This window comes from Halichoerus grypus, chromosome 6, assembly GCF_964656455.1.
Source record: "Halichoerus grypus chromosome 6, mHalGry1.hap1.1, whole genome shotgun sequence".
Taxonomy (NCBI): Eukaryota; Metazoa; Chordata; class Mammalia; order Carnivora; family Phocidae; genus Halichoerus; species Halichoerus grypus.
Genome location: NC_135717.1, coordinates 69765140 through 69775107, shown reverse-complemented (window position 1 = coordinate 69775107; position 9968 = coordinate 69765140). Strand labels below are relative to the sequence as shown.

General features: G+C 51.6%; 1 long non-coding RNA gene across 3 annotated transcripts; it reads right to left on the bottom strand.

Moving 5' to 3' along the window:
• Positions 1 to 2832: 2832 nt before the first annotated feature.
• Positions 2833 to 9692, bottom strand: LOC118540461 (uncharacterized). 3 transcript variants are annotated; one of them, XR_013449037.1, is made up of 6 exons: positions 9578 to 9692; positions 9159 to 9371; positions 8036 to 8125; positions 5747 to 5911; positions 5224 to 5426; positions 2833 to 4280 (listed from the first exon to the last, which is right to left on the bottom strand). It is a non-coding gene; the product is annotated as an uncharacterized LOC118540461 (long non-coding RNA). The 3 variants fall into 3 exon arrangements; XR_013449039.1 differs by having other exon boundaries at positions 5747 to 5838; XR_013449038.1 differs by lacking the exon at positions 5224 to 5426.
• Between the last annotated feature and the right edge of the window lie 276 nt (positions 9693 to 9968).

Here is a 9968-nt window from a genome sequence, read left to right as displayed (position 1 = left end):
AGATGTTCTGGGGGTTCTCCTTCGGGATGGAGTTCCCTCCATTCTAGATCTTCAGCTCCCTGGTTCCAACAGCCATCCCCAAGCTACATTACGGTTAAAAAAAAAAAAATTAGTTTCCTAACTCCGTCAGTATGGACGAGGGAGCTAGGAACACATCTCTAATCATTTCACCGCCCTGCCTAGAGCTTTCAGTGGCTCCTCATGCCTCTAGGCTAGGGGTTTCTCAATTCTGGACATTCCGAGCCGGTTAATTCTCTGTTGTGGGAGCATCGGGTGCACTGAGGGGTGATTAGCAGCATCTCTAGCCTCTTGGTAGATGCCGGTAGCACCCTCCCCACCCTCAGCACACACCCAGTTGCATCAACCAAAAATGCCTGCAGACATGTTGTCTCTAGACAAAATTGTGCCCAGTTGGGAACCAGCCCACACCCCTGAGCCGCCACCCAGGCCTCTGGTTACCTCTGCGGCATCCCCCTTGCCAGGGCCTGTCACACAGATTAACCTCAGCATCCGTATCAGCCTTCGCCTCCACCTTCTTCACGTGTGACTTCTCAGGCAGCCGACACCGGCTCTCCATACTCCCACGGCCCCCAGGGAGGTGGGGGGCTTCCTCTCGGCCCCCCAGCACCCTGCGCGAGCCCCTCCTGCCCAGGAGTGGAAATGCCCACCTGCTCAGCGGAGTGTGAGCTCCTGAGCCCGGGGCCTGTGTTCTGTCCCCCTTGGAGCCCTTCGTGCCGGGGAAGGCGACACTGCAAATACTTCATAAAATACTTGGGCGAGAAGGAAGGAGGCAAGGTAAAAGGGGGCAAAGTGACTGCATTTTTGTGTACTAGCTATCTAGGGTTGTTTTGTTTTGTTTTTGTTTTTAAAGGTCTGTTTAGGCCTTGTCTTGTTTTGAATCGGAAGAGGACTGTCCAAAGGAGTAGCAGCCCAGCTTGTCTTTACCAGCCCGGGAAAGGGGGAGATCTGATGAGGGTCCTGAGAGCAGCAGGAGAGACGACCCGGGAGGTGACAACTGGTGCAGGCGGACGACAAACAGGCCAGCCTGGGAGTTGAGAGTGGGGACGCGCTGAGCTGGAGAGTGCGGCTCACCCTGCGGACCTCGGTGCCTAAAAACGGCTCAGCCCCTGTTAATCGAATCCCAGTTATCATCTGACGGGTAGCGTCTGTAGGACCCCATCCAGCAGCCGAGGAAAACAGGCCACGATCTGACCATGGAGCCGCCACTGAGGCATCGCCTTTGGGCTCCAGGCCTCCCGCAGGGAGCTGAGTGGACAGCCCTTCGCTGGCGGCTGTCCTGCCATGGCATTTTCTACCTATTCCCTGGGGGTTTACACCCTGGCGGTCAGGGCTTCCTCCCAGGTTACCGAATCCTTCCTGTCCCTGGGCTGGGGTTTGGCCACTCGGGCGGTGGGCCAGGTGCAGCTACCTGCCTGGAGCAAGGCTTCCGAGACAGGTGCTCCCTGGGCGGCCTTCTGAAGCCCCCAGCCGCTCCTCTCGCTCGGGGCTTTGGCTCCAAGGAAGCGGCAGTCGCAGCCGTAGCAAGGAAGGCGCTGTCCCTGCAGCAGGGGCTGAGACGCCTTGGCCTTCATGCCCTGAGGGGCTGCTGCTGCAGGTTTGCAGTGGTGAGCATGGCATCCAGGCACAAGCACGAGACCTGCTGGTTGCATCATCATTGCAGGGCGCTGTTGTGCACGCTGCCAAGACAAAAAGATCTGGGGCTCCAGGGGCGCCTGGGTGGTTCATTTGGTTAAGCGTCTGACTCTTGGTTTCGGCTCAGGTCGTGATCTCAGGGTCATGATCTCAGGGGTCGTGAGATCGAGCCTCCCCTCGGGCTCTGTGCTGAGCACAGAGTCTGCTAAAGTTTCTGTCTCCCTCTGCCCCTCCCCTCCTCGTTCTCTGTCTCTCTCTGTCTCAAATAAATAAATAAAATTAAAAAACATATATCTGAGCTTTCAGCATCAGAAAAAGCCGTGCTTCCTCGGAACCATGAGTTTATTTTTGTCCCATGGATACCATGGTCCTTGCAGTCGATTATTTCCCTCATTGCTTAGGCTGCTAGGGAGCTCAGAGTTCAAATTGTGTCCTGCTGCTCTGCACCTGAGGCAGATCATGTCGTGTGCGCATCTGTGAGGTCATCCGACTTATTTTCTCATTCATGTTTCCCTTCAGTCCCTCAGTGGTTTTTATTGTTCTTATTCTGAATAAAACCTGCTTGTATGAGGGTCACAGAGTCGTGTCTCCCGACAACCAGCAAGCCGGACAGTGAGCACACCAGCACCCTCTGTCCCACCGTCTCTGTGCAGTGGCCAAAGGCTGCAGGAGTCAGGAGCCCGAAGAGCCGGGGTTGCCAGAGTCCTATTCTCTATGTTCACTTAAAATCCTGCCCTGTTGGCTTATTTTCTTTCAGTCCCACATGAGGCTGTGCTAGTTTTCACAGCTCTTCACAGGACTCAACACCCGGTACTAAAGAGGAATTAAAGTGGATTCGCGTGCCAGGCACTTTTTTGCAAAGTCAAATGATTTTCAAAAGAAATTCTCTGAGACTTCTCACAGCCTTTCTTAAGATGTTCCTTTCACCCTCCCCCTTCCTCTCTTGCTCCTTCTCTCTCCCTCCCTCTGTCCCTCTCTCTCTCTCTCTCCCCTCCCTCCCTTTCTCTCCCTCTCCCCCTCCCTCTCTCTCTCTGCTCCCTCCCCCTTGCTCTTCTTTCCTTGCATCCAACACACAGTCACTTACTGGCTAAACAAGTTACTTCACTTATTTGAGACTTGTGTTTTTTTTTTTTTTTTAAGATCCGTAAAAGAGGAACTGAAAAACACCACATAGGAAGATTGTGTGAATTACATTAAATTTATTTGTGTAAAGCACTTAGCATATTGCCTGACACAGGAAAAGTGTAACTAATGCTAGCTATTTGTGTTCATTCGTTCAAGAAACATTTATGATATACACGTATGTTACATGCTGGACCTACACAACCAAACACTTCTCCAGGAAAAATAATTCTCGTTATTTTGACTCACCTACCCCATAGTACTTTGGGGGCAGAGAGGTCCTGAGACGCCACTAATGGGGCACTCTGTTGGACTCCTAGGAAAGGCTAGAATGGCACATTACCTCATCTTCCTCTGGAAGCCTCCATGGTGTTGCTCCCATTAGTTCTTGTCTCCTTGTCTTGCTCCTCCCCGCCCCCCCCACCTTTGCTTCTGAGACCCTCCTTCTCTGGTTTGGGGTTACCTTTGGGGTCCAGCCCTTGGCCCCACTGGAGGCAGGCAGTTCCCATAACAGAACCCCACTATCCATCCCTAGTCCCTACCAGGGCTACTTCCATTGTCACTACCTCTATGCAAATTCGTCTAAAAAAGATGAGCCTCGGTGTTAGATTTGCTTCCTCCCCTTTTTTTTGTAATTGTGCCCTGATTGCTTTCCGTTTCCCTCTCTGCTTTTGTGAACCTGTTGTCCCCAGGGCTCTTGCAGGCTCTAAACACCCTCCGTTCAGTGATGCCACGAGTGATTAATCTGTGGCTCATTTCCTCCCATCTTCCCCAGAGCGTGTGCCATGCCCATTCATCAAGATGCCCAGATAATTGAAGCTATCCACCTTCGTTCGGGGCCATGCTCTGGGCAGTGATGCTGGCCCCGAGATCTGTTGTGTTCAATGTAATTACTCTTGCTGAGTGAATCCCTGGGGCCCCTCTCCGCCTCCTGCAGATCCCCATCACCTTGAGCGGTGTTTCTGCACAGGCCTCCCCCCTCCCCACCAGGGCCTTCTGTGGGCACTCCCCCTGGGCTGGCTCTCACCACAGTCCTACCCTGGCCCTGACAGGAGCTGTTGGCTTCGAAGGAGCGGGCAGATGGATGCACTAAGACCGCAGTTTGAGGGAGCTGCGTTGGCCATTGGGAAGAATGGCGCTGAAGCTTGGAGAGGCAGAGATCCCCTGCTGCAGAGGTGGTGCGATGTTTCTCAGAGAGCTCGAGGGAAAAGACAGAAAGAGGCTCTCTCTTGAGAGACAACTGGAGGACTGAATATCCCCTCTGACCTGTGCCGGGGAAGGAGAGCTCCGAGGCTCGGAGGAGGCCTTCGCCATTGTCTGCTCCAGCTGCCTTCCCAATGCCAATGTTGGGATGCCTCTTCTTAGCATGGGTCCTCTTTAATTTTTCACTCATTCACTCATTTCACAGATACCTGTGACTCAAGGCATTACGATGCCATGTCTTCACTGTCCCAAGCACCACGTGGGTGAAGGTGACAACAACAACAACGTGGTGTCCCGGTAACCTGGTGGAATGAAAAAGTTGTATGAATATCACCAATATTGTCTCCAGACTGTCAATAAGAGCAATAAACATCACCAGTTGTTTTAGGGGATATTCTGCAAGGGACGCTTTGCATTCAAGAGGATACGATTTCCTCCAACCAATGCCAATCAACGATGGCAATAAAATGAAGAAGGATAAATCACTGAAATAAAGAAAACTCTTCCGTGTGTGGCCTTGTACACTGTGCAGTGAAGGATCTGAAACCCAGTGTTAGACTAGGGGTGGAACCTCCCGGACCCAGAGAGTGTGAGGCTGTCAGTGCCCTTGAAGACCTTTGCACAGCCAGGTGGGTGGGGTCTGACTGCCTCACTTGGAATTCAAGTTTGAATATGGCCCCAACTTGATCTTCTCCTAACAGGCTGCATTAGACCTTTTGAGGAACAAGCACTGATACGATTGGTGGTGTCTCACCTCTGTCTCCACAGAAGTGAATATACACTATTAAAAACCATAATGTAAGTGTAAGGAAGCCCAACTCTGTTCTGATTTTCCCCATAATGATTTCTGGATACTTTTTCAAAAATATCAAGGAACAAAATCTTAAGCAAAACTTGTTGGTGTCCTTGCTGTGTTGATGTCCTGAGTATGTACTCAGTTTGATAGAGGGGAACCCACATTGTCCACTTTGTCCCCAAGAGGACCCTCCATTCAGTCCACTGTGATCTCCATCCCAAGCTCAGGACTTTGTTGTTTCGTGAACTTCCTTCATGCCTAGAATCTCTTTCTTCTCTGGCTACTTAACTCTTACTTTTCATCTATATATAGCCCTGCTCAGTTCCCTGACCGGCATCCGGCCAGACCCTCCCCAGACCAAGAAGGTTCCATGATCATTCCCACGAAGGGAAAGCTCTCTTGCATCTGACCTCTGTACAAAGTGTTGTCCACATCACTTAATAACATACCACTTTGTGACATGTCTCACATTGTGACTTCATGCTTGTATTTCATTTTTTAAGGGTTCCAGCGTCATCTTCCTAATGAGCCTATGAATTTTTGAGGGCAAGACTCAGGTGTTACATTTCTGTCTCTCCCTGTGGTGCTGCTAGGAACATAGACAGCACTCACATTTCAAGGAAGCTTATTCCTTGAGTCAGTACTTCCCAATCTGGGGAGCAAAGAGACTCACTTTAGAAGTAGAAATTCTCTGAGAATACATTCCACTTTGAAAACATTGGACTATAAGTTGGCAATCCCTTGATGCCAATGGAACGGTAAATTAAAATGCACAGTCGAGCGTTGATTAACATGAAGTGAAAATACAAAACTTAAATGTCATAAAAACTCTCAGACCCTCAATAATATATCCCTAACACCCTCTTCCATCCCTATCCTTGCTCTCCACCCTCTCCTTCCACTCTAATCCATGTTTGAGAGACACTGAGCTAAGTCTGTGAGAGCTATTATCAAAATAGTGAAATAACTCACCCGTTAACACCTTAGCTTCTATGACTTCATTAGATAAGTTAGTCCTCACTTCGTGGGGTCCCCAGGAGAGTCGGCACAGGCCAGTTGCATTTCTATGAGGTGAGAAGAAGTTTGGAAAAGCCTAGAGCCGTAGATCCTTTGTATATTTAGATTCTGGTACAGCTTCTAAGCAAGAACCAGAAGGAAAACCATCAAGAGGAGTGCAAGATTCAAGATTGAGACAGTGGTTGTGGATACCAGATGCTGCAGACAACTAGCATGAATGCTAGGAAGTGGGCATAGTTTACACTGCACTGCACATAAGGAGAGAGGTGGAGACGGATTTCCATCTAAAATGGAACCAGAGGATATGGAATAAAGAATCTCACACATATGCCCTCAGAAGAATGGAATTTAAGAACCAAGAAACTGATTTCCTATAAATGCCTGATTTACAGAAGAGTAAGACTTATCTCCTGACCAATGAACATCTGTCAAGAATCATTCCCCATCTTCAAGCCCATGAACTTCCTACTTGGACACTGGCTGGACATCCCCCTCTTTGCACAACTTGCCCATAAATCTAGCCTGCCCCAAACCCTCAACGGACTCGCCTGTTGCTGCTACAGCATACATTTCCTGAATTGCAGTTGCTCTGTTATTCCCAAATAAACCCAGTTTCTGGTGATTTGAGCTTGCCTCAGTTTACCTCTTTATTTAGGTTGACAGAGGGAAGAGGAGAGGAGAGGGAGCCAGATGGTAGCAGTAGATGGGTATTGTAGGAGGTAAGAAAATGGAGGTAGGAGGTAAGGGGCTGGAAACTGGAGGAGGGACAGAGATGAAGGAAAGTCTTTGTTTTATTATTTAGTTTTTGGATACAGAGATGAACATATTTATATCCCCTGTAGGTCCTCAGCTTCTTCAGTCTGATGGGGATACGAGACAGACAGCTGCAGCCACAGGAGACAGACTGGACTGACCCAAAATTCTATAGAAAGGTTCTCATTGGTCCATCTCAAGTCTTTAGGAGCCCAACTGTGGGTCAACAAATTGTGGCAAGGTTGTGAGGAGGAGGTCCTATGTAAGTATACGCCAGCAACCACAGGGGCCACGCAGATGGAGCAGAAAGGAGGGCAGTTTTTATTGAAGAGGGGTGTTCATGAATATACGTAGTTTGGAGGTGGAAGAGAGTTTAGAAAGTTCGAGAAGCTCATATCAAGTTTATTTTGTTTTTGGTTTTTGTTCTTGGAGAAGTTAGGGCCACTGCCAAGAGTTAGGGGGTAGATGGAGATTTGGGTTACTGAAGGCTTGGAAGGAGAAAGCCAGAAGAGCAACTGAGCAAGGGTGGGAAGCATAATTGTGTCACGGTTGTCAATCCTGATTTATTCACTTAAAGAACATTACTGATGACAATCTCTATTATCTCAGCATCCTAGACATAGACAGCATCAATAAAAGCAGATAGTTGGGCTGATCCAGGGTCAGAGAGTGGAAATATAGGGGCTTCAGGAAATGGGGCAAACCAGTGGAGGGGAGGGGAAGAGCTGAAGTAGGTGTCCACAGAAGAGGACCAGGACTGGGGTTGTTTGTTTTCATTTTAAAAGTGAGTATTTCATTCAACATTGCAATAAGAACTGAACAGTATTAAAAAGAGGAATGGCTTAAAAATGCATATTAATCGTTAGTTTCCTTTGGAGGAGTTTGCCAGTTCTCTACAGCAAAGTGATCCCAGGGAAATGTCTTTAGAAGACAGAAATTCTCTCAGAATGCCCATTAAAATTCTTAAAAGTGATTAAAGATTCAAGAAGGAGCTAACCCACTGTCGTGTTTCAGTGGCGTCTCCTAGCATGGCCCTTGCAAACGTAAGGCGAACACACCCTGGTTTGCTCAGGAAAGTTCCATGTAATTATCGATGGCGCCTCTGTCACCCAGGGACAGGGAGACTCCCAGAAGTCACCAGTGCCCGCTGAGTTGGGGTCTAAAAAGAAAGGATCAGGATGGAAACAAAGCTACCCTGTCGTGCTGGTTCCCTATAGGGGAGAAGCCACAGAGGCGAAGGCTACAGAAACAGCTCCGTTCCTTGTTGGCTTAGAAAATCCTGCCTGGCCCAAAATGGATTCCCCCTAGACCATTGGAGACACCCAGGGCGCCTCAGGGCAGAAAGTCCCAGAAACCACAGGCAGGTTCGGACGGCCCACTTCAGCTTTCCTCAGCAGGAAAAAGCCACGGCCGTTTAGGAGTCATCTTTGCTTCTGCCACGGTGAAGACCAGCGAGGTTTCGCCGAAAGCAGATTCCCAATACATACTCACGTGATTGGACGGACGTCCTCTGCAGAACAGACTGGAGCTGTTCTGTCTCAGAGGCGCCTCCATTGGCGGCCTTCAACTTGGTCTACAGACCTAAATGCGCAACAACGCAGCACAGAGGCGGGGCAGGTGAGGATGGGGAGGAGCCTGGCAGGAGCCGGGATAGAATTTTTTCCCTGAGCCCAGCTGGTGATCAGCTTATACCCTAAACCAGGATTAATAACCAGAGTAATTTTATCCCCATCAGAATGTAACTACAGATGTGGGCTTATTGGGTGAAACAGCTAATCCTTTCTACATTTGGCTCACTCATGAAATACGATGCCTCGGCTTGTCAAAAGCACTGTTTCCACATGGGCCTGCTGCTCTTGGGCTGCGTGGGCACCTGTCCACGGCCTGTGCTCTCGCCATTGGGGTAGCTGACTTCTCACTGGCCTGATGGAGGGGAAGAGAAGAGGCCTGCGCGGGCGCGGGCGTGCGTGCGTGTGCGTGTGTGTGTGCGTGGACACTGAGGGGAGGAACGGTGTAGCTGAAGGAAAACGTCAGGTGTTGGAGTAGGTGGGAGCACAGAGGGGCTGGAAGGAACATGACTCCTGGAAAAACCTAAGGTTCATTGCCACCACAAGTCGTAAGGCTTCAGGCATAGGGAGGCAGCAGGAAGAGGGAAGAAGGCTGAAGAAAGGGGGTGCACCTGGGTGTACACGTGCCCCAGATCTGAGCCGGCGGGCACCCAGGGATTTACAGCCTGGCCATGGTTGGAGGCTCCAGTGGCAGTTAATCAAAGAGCTGCTGCGGATGGAGCAGAGATGAAAGGGTTTCCAGCAGGCCAGTCAGTGATATGCTTGCTTTTCCCTGGGCAGCCACCCTGGGGTGAGTAACAGGAGACAGGGTTCCTTCTGAGAGCTAAGGTCTGGGCGTTCCGCGCTGCCAACGGGGGAGGCACCTAGGCAGCCTGGGGGCTCAAAGGGGTGGGCGTGGCCTGGGCGACGGGGCGTGGCCCCAGCCCCCGGGCGGCGCGCGTGACCGCCCCCCCCCTCCGCGCCCACTCTGCGCGCCGCCTCCCGCTGGGCGTGGCGGCGGGGGGCGGGGGACGCGCGGTGGTCCCGGCGGGCCGCGTGCCTCCTACCTGACCCCGGCCGCTCTCGGCGCGGTGGCCCCGGGCCCGGGCAGGGCGGTGCAGCGCCGGGCGCAGAAAGCGTCGCCTCCCTTCCACCCACGGTCGCAGGGATCGGCTGGTCGCTCCGACCCGCTCGCTCCCGCTCCCCCTACTTCTTTTCAGTCCCCGGCTGGAGGGGCAGGAGAGGTTAAAGCTTCATTCCAGTGTGCTACGTTCCAGAAACTAAAAAAAAAAAAAAATGCCCCGGGGTTCCTGGAAGACGTTGAGAGGAAAGCAGAGTGTCCGACGTCCCCAGCCAAATGCTCCACAACCAGGGAGACAGCATTTGACTGAGGAGTCCCGGTGGGTGGGAGGAAAGGGCCGAGTGGCCAAGGGGCTTGTAAAGAAAACCTTCTCATCCATGTTTCTTCCTTCCCCTTCCCTCTTACCTTGCGTTCCTAATTAATGTGCCCTCCTTCCCTCAAGCCCAAAGAATCTGGAGCCTAAAACCCTTCTCCCACAGGGCAGGGCGGGCCCACCGTGGCGGCCCCGAGCCAGGGAGGCTGGGCGGGGCTGCGCCGGGAAGGATCGGGCCTCCGGGGCAGGTCTCAGGGTTGGGAGGCTCACATCGCCATGGCAACGAGTTCTTCCTCCTTCCCGTGGGAATAACGAACTCCCGAAAGTGCAGCAAATTGGAAAGGGACCTGCTGAGTGCCAGCTGGGGCTCTTGGCCGGAGGGGGAAGGGGGTGGAGGTCTGCAGAGGGAGGGGGCTGCGACCAGCCCGACAAGCGACCCCAAGCACGGATGTGGGGCTGCGCGTGTTTCCTTGGAGTCAGATG